This window comes from Spinacia oleracea, chromosome 4 (assembly GCF_020520425.1).
Source record: "Spinacia oleracea cultivar Varoflay chromosome 4, BTI_SOV_V1, whole genome shotgun sequence".
In the NCBI taxonomy this organism is placed as follows: domain Eukaryota; kingdom Viridiplantae; phylum Streptophyta; class Magnoliopsida; order Caryophyllales; family Amaranthaceae; genus Spinacia; species Spinacia oleracea.
The window spans coordinates 129904454-129923928 of NC_079490.1; the positions used below are offsets into that span (position 1 = coordinate 129904454).

A 19475-nucleotide genomic window follows, 5' to 3' on the forward strand; every position below is an offset into this window, starting at 1 on the left:
TGAATTTTGATTTCCGAACCCAAGTTTCGGGACGAAACTTCTTTAAGGAGGGTAGACTGTAATACCTCGTATTTTTATTATAATTATAAATATATTTTATTATATTTATAAAGCATTTTATGATTTTTTAGAATTTATTTTGCATTTAAATATTATTTAAATGTATTTTAATTAATTAGAATATTTATTATTTTAATTAATTACGAAACGAATTTAATTTCCGAGTCGGGAAATTTAATGGGTCGCAAGTAATTTTAAAGGTTTGGGTTTTAATGAAAAGTCCAACTCGTTTTATTAATCGAGCCCAATCAAAAGAATTTAATACTAAGCTTAAGGCTAGCCCAATCATTTAAATGTTAAGCCCAATGTCAAATTTCCAAGCCTAGACCACTAGGGATATGAGAGCCTATAAATAAGACTCTCCTCATTAATGAACCCCTTATTTTTCATTAAGCCTTTCCTCTCTTGCTTGCCCCACACTCTTCCTCTCTCCTCTCTTGTCCGGCTCACCCGCACGCACAGCACGAGCACTCGCGTGCCTCGTGTGCTGCTGTGCCCTCGTTGCTCGCCCATCGCCCCTCGCCGCCCACACTCCCTCTCGCCCTCTGTTGTGCGCTGCTGCACACCTCTCGCCCAGCGCGCACACCTCTCGCCCTCACTCTCTCCCTCGTCCCGCGCGTCGTGGTTGCTCGTCGCCCCTCTGCCGCGCGCGCACACACAATGTGTGTGTGTGTGTGTTGCTTTGTTCCGTTCGTTCAATTCTTTCGCCCAATCACAATTATTTCGTGGTTGTTCCGTGCTATAGGTCGGACTGGTATAATTCTCTTCTTTCTTACCTATTCTATTTCAATTCCGTATTTTAAATTAAATTATTATTATTATGGTTTTGAATAATTAAAATGCTGGGAATCGGTTATAAACACCGAATTTTGAGGATTTATATGTTTTGATTCATGAGGTGTATTTTAATTATTAAAGCATGAATTTTCAGATTTGTTTATGTAATAAAGAATTGATTTTTATGATGTTAAATTGGTTTTATAGGAAAATTCAAGTTAGGGTTTTAACCTAGACCTAATGGGTCAATTGATTAGCATAATTAGGTGATGAATTTAATTATGATAATCAAGTATATTTTCAGATTTATAAAAAGGTTTAAAGTGTTGATTTTCATTGATTTTAAGGGTGGAAAAAAGTATGTTTTCATACTAGGGATTAGTTTTGCAAATTGAGACGATTATTTTATTAAAGAACGATTGAATTCTAATTTTTAACAAGGTTTAATATTTTATAAAGTTTCTGGAAATTTAATGAACATGGAAATAATTAAAGTTTCATTATTTGATGATAGGAGGTGATTTCTAAGTAAGTGACCGTTTTGCAACACTAGAGGAAAAAACATCATAAGTTGCCCTTAAAATAGGCTTATAAGATGCCCTTCATAAGTGCCACCTATGGGGGGTCACTTTTGTAAAATTATCAAAAGTTGCCCTTAACAAGGGCAACTTATAAGCTTCACATAAGTTGTTCTTGTTTGCAACAAGGGCAACTTATAAGCTTCACATAAGTTGCTCTTGTTGCAAACAAGGCAACTTTTGAGTTTTTAAAAAAAAAAAAAAAAATCTGTCATATTATTCCTGATATTCTGCAATATAATTTCTGATTTTGCAATATAAATTCTGCATTATAATTTATAGAATACTGTTTCATCAAACATCAGCTTGACATTCCTCAAAACTGATATAAATTTTAAATTTCCAATAATATTACCGAATTAATTCAAATGTAATTAATTAAATCGATAAATAACAAAATAATGTAAGAGTCACGGATAACTACAAGCCTGCTCTATTTATTACACTGAGGGTAGTTCACAATCGTTGAAGTAAGTAGCCCACTTGTCTCGAACTTCATCCAACTCCTCTTTGGTAAAGGGCCCCTCCCTCGGAGTTTTGAAAACCTTTAAAAGAACAACGTACATGCAAACCAATAAATTAAATTAAGTTTCATATGCGAAAAAAAAAATTATATTGGTCGCGAAAACAACTTTCTGAGTGTACTAAGATTCATTTCAAGTTCTTTATGCACATCTAAGGCTCATTTGGCTCGATATAGATCATATTTGGCCAAAAATGTCATTTTCGATCCCAAATATCAGCAAATGAACCTAAGGACACTTTCTAAATCTTTTTCATATCATATGATTAGTTATATGTTTATAAGACTCATTTCAAGTTCGTTATTCACGCCTATGGGTCATTTGGGTCGATATAGGTCATTTATGGCCAAAAATGGCATTTTTGAACCCAACTACCAACAAACGAACCTCTTTCCACATTCTAACCCTTTTTCATGATTTATATGATTAGTCAGATGATTATAAAACTCATTTCAAGTTCGTTATGCACGTCTATTGGTCATTTGGGTCGATATAGGTCATTTATGGCCAAAAATGGCATTTTCGATCCCAACTATCAAAAAACGAACTTATATTCAAATTCTAAACCTTTTTAATGATTCATATGATTAGTTATATGTTTATAAGACTCATTTCAAGTTCGTTATGCACGCCTATGGTTCATTTGGGTCGACATAGGTCATTTATGGCCAAAAATGACATTTTCGATCCCAACTATCAACAAACGTACTTATATTCAAATTCTAAACCTTTTTAATGATTCATATGATTAGTTATATGTTCATGAATCTCATTTCAAGTTCATTATGCACGTCTAATGGTCATTTGGTTTGATATAGGTCATTTATGGACAAAAATGGCATTTTCGACCCCAACTACCAACAAACAAACCTATTTCCATATTCTAAACGTTTTTCATGATTCATATGATTAGTTATATGTTTATGAAACTCATTTCAAGTTCTTTATGCACATCTAAGGCTCATTTGGCTCGATATAGGTCATATTTGGCCAAAAATGGCATTTTCGATCCCAAATATCAACAAATGAACCTAAGAACACTTTCTAAATATTTTTTATGTTTCATATGCTTAGTTAGAGGTTACTAAGATTCATTTCAAGTTCTTTATGCACACATAAGGCTCATTTGGGACGATATAGGTCATATTTGGCCCAAAATGACATTTTCGATCGCAAATATCAACAAATGGACCTAAGGACCCTTTCTAAACTTTTTTCATGTTTCATATGCTTAGTTAGAGGTTACTAAGATTCATTTCAAGTTCTTTATGCACACATAAGGCTCATTTGGGACGATATAGGTCATATTAGGCCCAAAATGACATTTTCGATTCCATATATCAACAAATGAACCTAAGGACACTTTCTAAATCTTTTTTATGTTTCATATGCTTAGTTAGAGGTTACTAAGATTCATTTAAAGTTCTTTATGCACTCATAAGGCTCATTTGGGACGATATAGGTCATATTTGGCCCAAAATGGCATTTTCGATCCCAAATATCAACAAATGAACCTAAGTACACTTTCTAAACTTTTTTTATGCTTCATATGCTTAGTTAGAGGTTACTAAGATTCATTTAAAGTTCTTTATGCACACATAAGGCTCATTTGGGACGATATAGGTCATATTTGGCCCAAAATGGCATTTTCGATCCCAAATATCAACAAAAGAACCAAAGTAGATGAGAATAAGGATTGGAAACCAAAGTAGATGAGAATAAGGATTGGAAACATAATACTAAGTATTTTAAACATGTAAAGGGTTAAGAATTCCTATTTTGGTTCATTAGTTGAGAGTTGGGAGCGAAAACGGCTATTTTAGTGAAAATATGACACACAACGATCGAACGAGCCTCAAATGTGCATAAATTGACCAAAGTAGATGATAATGAGGATTGGGAACCTAATACTATGTATTTTAAACATGTAAAGGGTTAAGAATTCCTATTTTGGTTCATTAGTTGATAGTTGGGAGTGAAAACGGCTATTTTAGTCAAAATATGACACATAAAGATCGAACGAGCCTCAAATGTGCATAAATTGACCAAAGTATATGAGAATGAGGATTGGAAACCTAATACTAAGTGTATTAAACATGCAAAAGGTTTAGTCTTCCTATTTTGGTTCATTATTTGAGAGTTGGGAGCGAAAACGGCTATTCTAGTCAAAATATGATATATAACGATCAAACGAGCCTTAAATGTGCATAAATTGACCAAACTAGATGAGAATGAGGATTGCAAACCTAATACTAAGTATTTTAAACACTATCTACATAATATACAACAATAATGATTTTCTTTTTAATGATTTAGGATTAGTTTAGGTGTTCTTACATCATGATTTAGTGTTGGTTGTATTGTATGAGACCTTAAGCTATACTTTTATCATGTTATGGATGATTCTTGATTGATCTGCTACTGCTCTACTGATCTACTGATCTGCTGTGCAGCAGCAATAACAGCAGCAGTATACAGCCCACTGCAACAGCCACAACAACAACAATATAGAGCAAACTGCAGCAGCAACTGCAGCAGCAACTACAGCAGCAGTATAGAGCAGTGTAGAAGAAGTAGCAGAGCAGTACAAAGCCAAGAAAAGAAGAACAAAAGTGAAGAACAGAGCAATACAGAGAAGAGAAGACCCACAACAACAACAACAACAACAACAACAATATAGCAGAAGTAGTACAGAAGCAATACAGAAGCAGTAGCAGAGCAACAACAACAGCAGTACAGAAGCAGGATTCAGATATCAAGAGCTGAAGTTCTGAAAACTAATTTTCTGCTGCAAGTTATTTAAGTAATAAAATATTCAGGCATCAAGAGCTGCAGTTTATGTTTGGCTTTTTAGGTCATAGAAAAATTTACAAACTTCGGCAGAATTGAGAAAAACCCCCACCTTCGACAATCAAGATCACTACTACTCACTCATTATTATAATAAATAGACACTGAAGTACATTTCTTCTGTGAATCAGACACTGCATTAGCTTTATTAACATAGAATATGGTTCCTAATAAAAAATCCAACAGTTGTCATGAACGATTTATGGTTGTATATGATCACAGCAAAATTTTAAAAAAACAAAGTATACAGCATATTCATGAACTTAAGTTTTCCTCAAAAACAACCTTAATTATCTGTATCCTAGAAAGTACATCAGCAGCTACTATGGTGGTTTTGATCAGCTTTTAAAAAATGAACTGCAACTGTAGGATTTTAGTAACCTTTTATATTTTAGGAATTTTAGGAAGATTTAGAGTAGTGTATACATTGTATTGTTTCATTTTTATTACAGTAAGTATTCTGATATATTGAAGGACCTATTCAATGACTGGAATTCTCAATAATGTACTGTAAAATATAGCTACACAGTATGAGAGTTTGAATAAGTTGAGATTTAGTGAGAAGTATTCTAAGAATATAAGAATAAAATGCAATAGTTCAATGTCCAAAGATGCAGCAAAAAATATTAAAACAACAAATCTAGAACTTTGATCAGATTCTAAAAAGGAGAAGGCTCATCTATAAGCCCTAAAACTTACGGGATGAAGGATTTTTTTGATAAGATTATGTGACAGATCAAAACAAGAATGTATACATGTACTTCTAATCTAACCATAATATTAGAAAAGATAGAAATACAGATAAAAAGGATAACAAAAGGGAAGAAAAAAAAGAACCTGAATTATCTTGATTTTTGCTTCAGATAAGAAACTGAGCTGAGGAGAAAATGTTTAATATCTTGGTGCATTGGCAGTGCCAAATAATCCCCAACATATCTAGCCTCTACACATAGGAAATGCTGCAAATACAAAGCCAAATAGTGGATATAAGTAAATAAAAATTGAAGCCCTACTTTTCCCTCATGCGTATCCGGTTATCAATTACATAAATGGACACTCCATTTCTTTAAGGAAATAGAAACGTCCATGTTACCTACCCCACTTACCAATGACATATTATCCAAGATAGCTAAACAATGTAATTGGACATTGCCCATTTGCCCAACCAATACACCACCCAAATTACTTAACTTCAGAGACTGCAAACTTAAAAGGAGGAATTCAAATTAAATCCTTCTGCAGTTGGCACTGAAATGCACCACTAGACATTCAAACCAAACAAAATATCAAAACATTCAAATCAATTTCAACCACACTACAGCTTCCGATGGTTATTCCTTGATCCAATTATCGTTATCCACAAATAATGAACATATCAATACATGGTATTTATAAACTGTAACCATAGGTGACAATATGACGTATCAACACTAAATGCATACCATATCTAGAGTAACGACCCTTCCTCATGCCTTATTCATACGCCTAGCACGGGCCTCGACTTGATCTCGGTAGGCTTCCCGGTGACAAAACCATCCTTAACCAAATTAAGAATACTTTGGCCTAAATAATTCAAACAAACAAAAAAACCCCAATCAGGTAATTCGATCATATAGTAAATAAAACACCATTCACATGGCATATACATCAACAAAATCATCAAACACGAATGAGCATATCAACTTTCTTATTTGAATTTTAGCAGGGTTCATAAATCTACAACAGGATTAAAATTAATTAACTGTATAACTGCATAAGAAGGATGAATATATACCCGATGCAGACATAAACCTTCTTCCCTTCCATTTGAACAAATTAAAGAAATGATGGTCCTACTGATTTATAATTTCATCTAAACAAATTGGTCTGAGTTTCATAATTTGTTAATTGTTTACAACTTTACTGGCTGAAATTAACAACAAGAATAACAACCGTTGGCAGTTACACTCATACTACTATAGCCTTTTAAACACCTGCAAACAACTCAACAAGCTCAACAAAAAGCAAAATTCACAAACACTTGATCAACAGGAAACATAAAAATGACACCCAACATACAAAATCAAATCGAAGAATTTCAGCAATCAATCAAATAACTGCTGAATTTTCTAAAGCCCCAATTAACACCAGACATAAATCAAACACACCCACATCAAATTAACAAAATAAAGTCATTGCGAATTGACCAAAAAACAACAAATTGAGCAAAGCCCAGAAAATTGAAGAGGAGAACCTCGTCGCCGGTGAAGATGACGCAGAGGAGGACGTAGCTAGGCCGGTGAAGAAGAACGGCCGGAGTCTGGAGGACAGCACTGCGAATTTTGGAGGAGAAGAACGACCGGACTTTGGAGGAGAGGAGTCGGTGTTGATGGTGGGCGGTGATGGTGGCCGGAGGGGCTGACTTGCACGAGAGAAGAAGGAGGCTTATGGAGTACGTGACTGCAAGCTGAGAGAAGAGAAGAAGTTGGCTGCGTGAGTATGGAGTAAGGTTCAAGTTGCGCTTATTTCAAAAGGAGGAAAAGGTTTAATGATTTAATTTTTTATTTTTATTTTTTAACCATCAAAAGTTACTCTTGTTGTATAAGGGCAACCTTTGATGAGCCACTCATACGGATTTTTCCTCTAGTGCAAAGTGGCCCCTACGCTTAGGTATTCAAGGTACGTACAAGTCTAGGGCGACCACACTATTTGTCAAGGGACATTACATGATTGTTATTGATGTGAATTATATTATGTGAACTTGGGATTCATATTTGTTTTGGTGAACAATCATGTAGATTATTATATTGGAATTATTGATTTATTGGTTGAACAAGCATGTTGGGATTATTATGAGTATAGATTTCATTGTCAATCATGTTGTTCAATATCTATGCATGTATGGTTTGTTTCACATGCAAGGGATGAATTATTTAATGTTATGCTATTGTACGGGATGTCTAGCATACTTTTGAGCCAATTATTCGTACCACGTTGTACTATTTATTTTACCACATGTGAAGGGTTAGCTCACGTAAGCCACCGCACATGTAGGGTTCAATTGAGAATATTTTATATGAAATGAATTATGAATTGTCGTGCAAGGGCACAACCCTCATGTTAATAGGCATGATGTGGAATCTCACCTTTTGTGAGAAGGAACTTGGTAGTAATTTCACTACGTCTTGATTGATTGATCACAAGTCCTAAAGGATTAAAATGAGATTGTTTTGGTTGTCGTTTATTAATGTATGTATGTATGTATGTATGTTTGTTGAGTCTCGAGTTCGCCTTTATAGAATATTAATAAACGTAAAGTGCAACCAGAACAAGCTTCAAAACTCTTGGAACGTATATACCTTGAGTATGAACAATGGGGGGAGACTTGCCGGAAAGCTTGAATCTCCTACTAATGATACAAGACGTTGTTTCATTCAATTTATGCGCTGGAATTCCGTCGGTATGGCCCGACACTCGGTATGGTCCAATATTTATTATTTATTATGGTGTTTGGTGGGCTCCCAACACCCTTCCTTTATGGAACATTCTTTTGGCCCGTTCGAAGCTTATTCTAATTAAATTGTGAGTCAAGAGTCGAGTCTTGTATTCATGATTTACTTGTTGATTACTAAATGGCTTTTGCATGTTGATTAGTACTTTAGTGAGTGATGCATGTTTATAGTTTTATTTCACTCTAGCTTTGTAAGTACTCAGGTTTTGTTGACTACGTGCTTTGTGTCTTTTGGTCATGGCCTTTGCCATAATGACCCTATGATGATCCATCATTTGCACCTGCATTGTTGGGGAGTTGAATAATATAGCAGGTTGGTAGATCGAAGTACGATCGAAATCATGTGGCTTGGTGTTGTTCCTAGGTTTTGGTTGATGACACACACATATTGCAAACTTCCTGATTATGGTTGCTAATGACTTTGGACAGGTAAGTACCCAAGTTTCTATTAGGATAGGAAATTGAATCAGTTGTTGAAGTTCCTGATTTACACTTGGAACAGCCACTTGAGTTCCTGCACTGGAAGTTGTATCTGTTCCAGTTTGAAGTCACAAGAGGAGCAACACATTTACACATCAAGAGTTTTACATGCCCACAAGGACAATTACAGACTCATGGCCACGAGTTCCTTTATGAGCCAGAGAGGAACTCATCATTGTTCCAGAGCTGGAACGTCTGAAGCTTCTGAGTTGCAAGTTCCAGACAAAAGGAAGACATAAAAGTCTAGGTAGTCTATTGTACTTAGAATTTTATGTAAATATTAATTTTGCAAAAGATATATAGGGTACTCAAGGAACTTGTGATTTAATTAGGCCATTTATTTTACTAGAAGAAATTTTTATGAAAACATGTAATTAAATAAAAATAAGTTTTTTTATATAAAATAGATTTACGTTATTTCATCAAAACTTATTTTCCTAAAAATTCTCCACAGTTTTTGTAAACAAATAAAATCTGTTGAAGGAAATCTTTTAGGGTTTGATTGAGTCAAACCACTAACTGCCTTGTTGCTGAAACGTGGGAAGTGGTCTTCCCCTTGTTCCTCAAGTCAAGGGACGTGAAGAACAAAGTACTGGCAGTTGGCAGTTGAGGTTTTGAAGGGAACTAACCCTAGGGATAAACCTATAAAAGGGCAAGTATATTTTCTGGGAAATTACACAAACATTCTAAGAGTTCTTGCTTTCCTAAAAACGTATTGTCAAAGATTTTCTAAAACAGTTTGTGTCCTAGTTAATTCAAAGTTCCTAAGTTCCTTATATCCACACAAAAGCATTATTAATATCATCTAGAGTTATCCAAACACGAATTGTATTTTGTATTAGTGAGGATAGAGTTATCCTGTTTAGACTTAGAGTTTAAGTCTGAGAGAGAGAAGTAAAGGAGTTGTAATCAGAGTAGATTACTGTGAGGAACACGAGTTTGAGAGGAACTTGTGTTTGAGAGATTATTGTAATCGAGGTATTACTATAATAAAAGGAATTCTCTTCTTGATTAGTGTCAAGAAGTTCTCACAATTATTGTTACTGTCTTTTCTATTCTCAGATCCTTGATTATTTCTAAGTTCCGCAAGAAACTTTGTTAAAGTTCCAATTACAATTCACCCCCCCCCCCCCTCTTGTGCGTGTTCCTACTGGAATATCAATTGGTATCAGAGCCTGTACTCACTGAAAACACAGGAAACCCTGTTTGAGTCAAGTTCCTGATAGTATGAACTCACAAGAGAAACTGGAAGAAGGCTACTCCACGCAAAGGCCACCTATGTTCAATGGCAAGTTCTACTCATACTGGAAGAACAGAATGGAGATATTCATCAAAGCTGAAAATTACCAAGTCTGGCGTGTAATTGAAGTTGGAGATTTCGAGGTAACAAAGACCAATGCTGAAAACGAGGTAGTTCCTAAACCAATGTCTGAATTTTCTAAAGAAGACTTTGATAAATATGAGATGAATGCTATGGCTGTCAAAATCTTGCATTGTGGACTTGGACCTCATGAACACAATAGGGTCATGGGGTGCAAGAACGCAAAACAGATTTGGGAATTACTACAAGTAACCCACGAAGGAACTAATGAAGTTAAGCGTTCCAAAATTGACCTTTTGATGTCTAAATATGAAAGATTTGAAATGCTTCCAAAAGAAACTATTCAACAAATGTTCACTAGATTTACTAACATAACTAATGAATTAGTTTCTCTAGGTAGAATCATTCCCACAGATGAACAGGTACGAAAAATACTAAGAAGCATGCCACAAGATGATCGTTGGAGAACAAAGGTCACTGCACTGTTTGAGACCAAGGACTTTACCAAGTTCAACATTGAACAACTTGCTGGTTCCTTGATGACACATGAATTGCATCTTGGAGCTGCTGTTCCTGAGAGCTCTAGAAATCGAGGACTTGCTCTAAAAGCTGAGGAACTCGACGAATCTGAACCAGATGAAGAAGAGGCTGCCATGCTGGTTAGAAGAATGAGAAAGCTCTACAGGAACTTCAAACCAGGAAACCTGAAAGGAATGAACTTTGCTAAGAAAATCACTAGTTCCAAAACTGAGCAAGGTTGCTTCAAATGTGGAGAAACTGATCATCAAATTCGTGAATGCCCTCTGTGGGAGAACGACAAAACCAGAGGAAAAGGGAAGGAACAGGTCAAGGATCGCTTTAACAAGTCTACCTTCAACAGGCCAAACTTCAAGAAGGCCATGATAGCTGCATGGGGCGAAAGCAACAGACTCAGAAGACGATGAGGAACAACCAAATGAAGAAAATACAAATCTCTGCCTTATGGCTAGAACAGAAGGAACTGATCAAGTTCCATCAGAAGAAGTAAGTTCCTCCACACTTCAGTGCCTTTCAAAGTCAAAACTAATTGAACTGTTGCTAGAAACTCTAGATGATTACAAAAAGCTAAGTATGTTAAAAGCACAAAGTGATAGAGCCTTGGAACTCAGTAAAGACCACATAAATTATCTGAACAATATTAGATCTGATGTTCAAGGCAGGTTCTTTGAATTGCTAGATAGAAATACCTCTATTAATGAGTCATTCGAAAAAATTAGAAATGAAAACATCCTTCTACAAGTACAACTCAGTCAATATAAGATGTTTAATCTAAGTTTAGATCCTACAAAATCCTTGGAGATCAACATGGGAGTTTTTAACATCGACTTAGAAAATTTAAACAAAGATCTGATCACCACAAAGGAACAGAAAGAGAAACTAGAGAGGGAACTAGCCATGGCAAGGGCACAAAGACAACCACCTAAAATTCCTCCCAAATAGATTGAGAATGCTCAATCTAAGAGAACAGAAGGATTGGGCTTCAATCATAAAACTAGTCATAAGAAAAAGTATGTGGATCTTCCAAGTGTGAAAGTCTGTTTCTCATGTGGAAGTGGAAGTCATGTAAGTACTGAGTGTTCCAAGATGAAGGAACAGGATCAAAGAAACATAAATTATGTAAAGCAAAAATGGGTTAAGAAGTCAGAAGTTGTAGTTGAAAAGGAACTCGAGGAAACCCGAGTTCCTGTAACTAACCTTTGATCTCTTTACAGATTCTAGTGAAGGGGAACAGCTCGTGGTATCTCGACAGCGGGTGTTCCAAACACATGACAGGAGACAAATCTAAATTCCTCTCACTAGAAGCCTACAATGGAGGAACTGTGACCTTTGGAGACAACATGAAAGGAGAAATTGTTGGAATTGGAAAAGTTGGAAGGTCAAGTTCCTATGCCATTGAAAATGTATTTTTAGTCGAGGGTTTAATGCACAGTCTACTAAGCATTTCTCAATTTTGTGACAAAGGAAACTCTGTAAGTTTTACTTCTGAAAATTGTCAAATCATTAATAATAACACTGGGAAGGTTATCTTGGAAGGAACCCGTAAAGGGAACACATATTCTGTGGATCTCAATACAGTTCCCAGGAACAACTTAACCTGCCTCAGTGCCTTTGAAGAAGATTCCCTACTATGGCACAGAAGATTTGGACATGCTAGTTTCTCCCTGCTTGACAAACTAAGATCAAAGGAACTGGTTCGAGGACTCCCCTCAATCAAGTTCCTAACTGATAAAGTGTGTGATGCATGTGCAAAAGGCAAGCATGTCCGAAGTTCCTTTAAGCCTAAGAAATTGGTAAGCACCACAAAACCATTGGAACTCATCCATATGGACTTATGTGGCCCAATGAGAATTCAAAGCAGAAGTGGGAAAAAATATGTATTAGTTATTGTTGATGATTACTCTCGCTTTACTTGGGTCATATTTCTAACAAGCAAAGATGAAACGTTTGATGAGTTTGTTGCATTTTCAAAGAAAATTCAGAAAACTACAGGTCATCAACTGATCCATATAAGATCTGATCATGGAACAGAATTTGAAAATTACAAATTCGATGAATACTGCAAGGAACAAGGTATGGACCACAATTTCTCAGCTCCCAGAACTCCACAACAAAATGGAGTTGTTGAGAGGAAAAATAGAACCTTAGAGGACATGGCAAGAACCATGTTAATAGCCAGTTCCCTGCCTAGGAACTTGTGGGCTGAAGCAGTCAATACAGCTTATTATATTATAAATAGAGTTATGATTCAAGCAATCCTAAACAAAACCCCCTATGAGCTACTGAAAGGTATAAAACCCAACATCTCTTACTTTAGAGCCTTTGGTAGCAAATGTTTTGTCCACAACAATGGAAAAAGGAACTTGGGGAAGTTTGATGAAAGAAGCGATGAGGCAGTGTTCCTAGGATATGCCTTAAATAGCAAAGCTTACAGAGTCTACAACAAAAGGTCTATGTGTGTTGAGGAAAGTGTACATATAATATTTGATAAATCTAAAAAAACTAATATAGTACAGGAACAAGAACATTTCGAGATTGGTTTATCTCGTGCTGCAGAAAATGATGAGGAGTTCCAACCAAGCAAACACACAGCCAGAGGAACTGCTCAACAAAATCAAGAAGTTCCCGTACAAGTGGAACACGAAGAAATCCAAGAAGATCCAGAAACAACACCGGAACCGGAGGAACCCCACAATGACCAACAGGGAACTCAGGTCATAGAAGGAACTGATGAAAATGCCACAACACCAGTAGCTCAGTTTCAACCTAAACCTTGGAAGCATCAAAAGTCTCAACCAATGGAACTCATTATGAGTGACATCAGAAAAGGAACTCGGACAAGGTCACAACTAAGGAACTTTTGTGCATTCCACGCGTTCCTCTCCATATTTGAGCCAAGAAATCACATTGAGGCTCTGGAGGATGCTGACTGGATCATAGCCATGCAAGAAGAATTAAATGAATTCAAAAGAAACAAAGTGTGGCACTTGGAACCTAAACCAAAGCACCAGAAGGTGATAGGGCTGAAATGGGTGTTCCGGAACAAGAAAGATGAACATGCAACAATCATAAGGAACAAGGCAAGGTTAGTGGTCAAAGGTTATAACCAACAGGAAGGTATTGACTTTGAAGAAACATTTGCACCTGTTGCTAGATTAGAAGCCATTAGAATCTTAAATGCTTTTGCTGCCTTCATGGGTTTTAAACTTTATCAAATGGATGTTAAATGTGCTTTCTTAAACGGTTTCTTAGAGGAAGATGTTTATGTGGAACAACCCCCTGGATTTGAAAACTCCGAATTTCCAAATCACATTTACAAACTAGATAAGGCTCTCTATGGACTAAAACAAGCCCCTAGATCTTGGTACGAGAGATTATCAAAGTTCCTCCTTCAAAATGATTTTAAAAGAGGTAGAATAGACAAAACTTTATTTTTAAAATCTAGAGGAACTGACTTGTTAGTAGTTCAAATTTATGTTGATGATATATTATATATTATTTGGAGCAACTAATGAGAATTTGTTCAAGGATTTTGCAAACTTGATGAGCAGTGAATTTGAAATGAGCATGATGGGGGAACTCAACTTCTTCCTTGGGTTACAAATCAAGAAAACTGAGGAGGGAATCATGATACACCAACAAAAGTATGTGAAGGAACTCCTAAAGAAATATGAGCTAGAATCAGCCAAAGTAAACCACACTCCCATGGGAACAGCTACCAGATTAGACACTGATCCAAATGGGAAAAGTGTGAATCAAACGAAATACAGAGGTATGATTGGATCACTATTATATTTAACAGCCAGTAGACCTGACATTTCTTTTAGTGTTGGACTATGTGCAAGATTTCAATCCAATCCAAAGGAGTCCCATTTAACTGCTGTGAAAAGAATACTAAGATATCTCAAAGGAACTGATGACCTATGCCTATACTATCCAAGAAGTGGATCATTCGAGCTAAAAGGATATGTTGATGCTGACTATGCAGGTGACTTACTGAATAGAAAAAGCACATCAGGTATGGTACAGTTCCTAGGTCCATGCATGGTTTCTTGGGGTTCCAAGAAACAGAACACTGTTGCTCTATCCACAGCTGAAGCTGAGTATGTAGCTGCTGCAGCTTGTTGCTCACAAATTCTATGGATAAAACAACAGTTAAGAGATTTTGGAATTATCTATGATTGTGTTCCTATCTATTGTGATAACACTAGTGCTATTTGTATTTCAAAAGATCCGGTTCATCATTCCCGGGTCAAACACATCCACATTAGACACCATTTCCTTAAAGATAATGTTGAGAAAGGTTTGATCAAATTAGATTTTTGCCAAACTGATCACCAAATTGCTGATATTTTAACTAAGCCTTTGAACAGGGAGAAACATGAGAAAATGAGAATGGAACTCGGAATGATCAAGCTAAGGTAATTGCTAAATTGAAGTTCCTCTAAGGCAAAAGGAAAAATTATAGTACATATAGACTATTACAAACACAAAATCTTGTGTGCAAACATAGTTGAAGCTTACCATCGTGGCAAATACACTCACACTCCAAATGTGCAAGGTAAGCAGTTCCTTTCAAACTAGTTAATTCAGAGATGCAAAATTAAGCAAGTCAATACCAAGTCAAACACAGTTTTAATTTAATCTATTTCTATATTTTTCTTTTAATTTTTTTTTTTAAATTCAAAAATCGAATACCCATATTCAAAGAATGTTTGAAACGGTTCCATTGGCAATAAATAGGAGAAACTCTTCACTTTCTACATTCAATCCATGCAACCCCCTTTCTCTCTCTCTCACACGCCTTCTCCACTGACACCACCTCCCCTTCCACCTATAAAAACCCTTCACCATGGTTCTCACAAGCAACAACACTGATCTCACTTCCCTCAAACGAAAAAGAAATCCATCATCTCCAGTTCCCATGGATACCTCACCCATTCAATCGCCAATTCCTCTTCGATCCCACAATCCAATACTCGCAATTACTCAGGGGGAACCAATCGACATTGACATCGAAATGAAATCCCCAATTTCAAATCCTAGATCCTCCACAAGAAAATCCAAAAAACGTTGAGTGGAAGCTTCTGGAAAACAAATTGAGGAAACAGAGGAGAATGCTCAAACTCAGGGGGAAGAAAAAGGGTCCAAGAAACTCACTGCAAAGGAAAACAACCTAGTCGAGGGGTTTGCAATCAACTCAACATGGTGTGAAGCCACGAAGTTTGAAGAGTTGATGGAAATCCTTGAACAAAAAAAATGGGTAAGTCTGTTGAGTACTTATGCCAAATCACCTTTAATTCCTGAAGCTATGAAAGAATTCTGCAAAAACTTTGCATGTGTTGATAATGTATGTTTAAGCAAAGTGAATGGAACTCGCATCGAATTTGATGCTTCTTATCTGGAACAGCTGTTTGGTACACCCAATAGGGGTTTTGATATGTGGCTAAAAGGTCAAATCACAGTGACCATTGATAATGTAGATGAGAAAGATATAGTTGGTTCCATTGGAGGAGATTCCAAAGTATCCACCTCCACCTCACACAACTGCTTTTCACCACTTCAAAAATTACTGTTTAATATTGTGTTGAGAGGTGTAGTTCCTCGAACTCAGAAAAGGAACATAGCCAGTCTGTTTGATGCATGTCTCATGTATTGTCTTGAAAGGAAAATTCCCATAAACTTTCCTGCAATCATGATCAAACACCTATCCACCTGTATCCCCAAATTCAAAATTCCATACTCCTCCCTTCTCACAGAAATCTTCAAAAGCTTCTCAGTTGACCTTAGCCCATACTTTGTGATTCCCTTAAAATCAACCCAAATCCTTCAACTTGAAATGCTCAATCTGTTAAATCTTAAGGTGGTTCAGGGCAAAGTCATTAGGGCTGGAAAGGAAGAGAAACAAGATGAGGAAGGTCAGGAGGGAACTGTAGTTAAAGAAGAAATGAAGGAGGAACTCGAACACTTGGAGGAAACTTTGTCTCGAGTTCCAAAAGGGAAACATATGAGTGTAGGATCCCAAGGGAAAAGAAAGAGCATGAGGGTGGCAATGAAGGAAAACAAGAAAAGAGGGCCTATCTTTATGGAAATAAATGAAGAAGGGGAAGTCAAGGAGATGCCCATAGAGGAGGATGCTGTTCCACTCAAACAAGAGGAACTGCCTGAAACTGCTGTGCCAAGGATCAGGACACCCAGATCCTCCGAAAAGTCCAAAGCTCGTCGTGTTCCATCTGAACAGGAACATGTTCAAGACCATGGGGGTTCCTGGAACGCAAAGGATGATCATATATTGGAGCTGAAGGCAACAGTTGCCTGTCTGGTGGAACTGCAGGAGGGAACAGATCACAGGATCAGCTCAATGCAGGCTCACATAGGTGCATTGGTTACCAGTGTCAAGACTCTCCAAACCACTCTTCACCACTACTCAGAACAAGCCAATGCAACTCGTGCCACAATTTTCACCAAGATCAATAATCTGGAATCTTTTGAGGAGACTGTGATAGAGGAAACTGCTGGTTCTGGTTCCCCATCTCAAGCTTAATCACCCTATCCCATGTTTCAATTATCTTTTGCCATGGAACAATATTTTTAATTTGCTTTTGGTATGTATAATTTTCAAACTTGGGTATTTGTTCCATCTTATTTTGACTTGCTTGGTTACATGTCTCTGTGTTTTCTAGTTTTGATCATTACTGCTTGCTTTTAATTTATTGTGTGAGTTGGTTTAATACTTTGAGGCTAGCTTAACTTGCCAAACGTTGATCGTGGGGCACTGTGTTTGGAATGGCTATATTTCGTGCTATGATTTTTGTTGATGTCAACAGGGGGAAGTCAAGGTGCAAACTTCCAAGGTACACTCAATCCCAGTTCCTGCATCAATTTCTTGTGTGTACTCTCTCTGTAAGTTTTTTTTCCCTTCTCTTTTGTTTTTCAATTTTTGTGTTCTGTTTCACTGTAGTCTGCATCAGCTCCTGTTTGTGCTTACTCTCATTTGTAAAAAGTTTGCAAGTGTTGTCATCACCAAAAAGGGGGAATATTGTTGTTCCTAGGTTTTGGTTGATGACACACACATATTGAAAACTTCCTGATTATGGTTGCTAATGACTTTGGACAGGTAAGTACCCAAGTTTCTATTAGGATAGGAACTTGAATCAGTTGTTGAAGTTCCTGATTTACACTTGGAACAGCCACTGGAGTTCCTGCGCTAGAAGTTGTATCTGTTCCAGTTTGAAGTCACAAGAGGAGCAACACATTTACACATCAAGAGTTTTACATGCCCACAAGGACAATTACAGACTCATGGCCACGAGTTCCTTTATGAGCCAGAGAGGAACTCATCATTGTTCCAGAGCTGGAACGTCTGAAGCTTCTGAGTTGCAAGTTCCAGACAAAAGGAAGACATAAAAGTCTAGGTATTCTACTGTACTTAGAATTTTATGTAAATATTAATTTTGCAAAAGATATATAGGGTACTCAAGGAACTTGTGATTTAATTAGGCCATTTATTTTACTAGAAGAAATTTTTATGAAAACATGTAATTAAATAAAAATAAGTTTTTTTTATATAAAATAGATTTACGTTATTTCATCAAAACTTATTTTCCTAAAAATTCTCCACAGTTTTTGTAAACAAATAAAATCTGTTGAAGGAAATCTTTTAGGGTTTGATTGAGTCAAACCACTAACTGCCTTGTTGCTGAAACGTGGGAAGTGGTCTTCCCCTTGTTCCTCAAGTCAAGGGACGTGAAGAACAAAGTACTGGCAGTTGGCAGTTGAGGTTTTGAAGGGAACTAGCCCTAGGGATAAACCTATAAAAGGGCAAGTATATTTTCTGGGAAATTACACAAACATTCTAAGAGTTCTTGCTTTCCTAAAAACGTATTGTCAAAGATTTTCTAAAACAGTTTGTGTCCTAGTTAATTCAAAGTTCCTAAGTTCCTTATATCCACACAAAAGCATTATTAATATCATCTAGAGTTATCCAAACACGAATTGTATTTTGTATTAGTGAGGATAGAGTTATCCTGTTTAGACTTAGAGTTTAAGTCTGAGAGAGAGAAGTAAAGGAGTTGTAATCAGAGTAGATTACTGTGAGGAACACGAGTTTGAGAGGAACTTGTGTTTGAGAGATTATTGTAATCGAGGTATTACTATAATAAAAGGAATTCTCTTCTTGATTAGTGTCAAGAAGTTCTCACAATTATTGTTACTGTCTTTTCTATTCTCAGATCCTTGATTATTTCTAAGTTCCGCAAGAAACTTTGTTAAAGTTCCAATTACAATTCACCCCCCCCTCTTGTGCGTGTTCCTACTGGAATATCACTTGGAATGATTGAGAGAGTTGCATTATTTCGTACTTTAAAACTATTTTAATACTTTAATCATGTTTGGGTTTGTTGAATTTTAATACTTTGGTTTTTGGGCCGTTATGGTTCCAACTTGTAGGAGGCCTCAATAATTATTATTTATGTTGGTTTGAAAGTTAGTTGACATTAATTTCCGATGCGTAATTCTGGTACTAGCCTTAACCGTTATCACGGTGGCGGTAATACTTTAGTAATTCCTTTATTTTAAGTTGGAAAATGGTTTTATAAAATCAAGGAATTATTAGGGTGTTACATATGTGTTCGGGCAGGTGTGAATAAAATGATTCCAAGACCCTTAAATCATTGAAGAATTAAGCACATTATGTATTTAGACTCAATTCTAAAATATTTTAGGTAAGCAAAGCCTTTTCTAATAGTCTAGAAACTACTCTTGGTTGATAGGTACGTCTAAGAACTTATTAGGTAAACCTATCTCATTTGCCACGACATAAAAGGACTCCTTACTTATATCGTTGAGTTTCACCAAAAC

The 19475-nt window shown here is 36.3% G+C and overlaps 1 long non-coding RNA gene across 1 annotated transcript; it reads right to left on the bottom strand.

Annotated features, from left to right (window-relative positions):
* Window positions 1-1643: 1643 nt before the first annotated feature.
* Window positions 1644-7278, bottom strand: LOC110785152 (uncharacterized). The gene is made up of 4 exons (XR_002532499.2): window positions 7022-7278; window positions 6231-6351; window positions 5626-5747; window positions 1644-1960 (listed from the first exon to the last, which is right to left on the bottom strand). It is a non-coding gene; the product is annotated as an uncharacterized lncRNA (long non-coding RNA).
* Between the last annotated feature and the right edge of the window lie 12197 nt (window positions 7279-19475).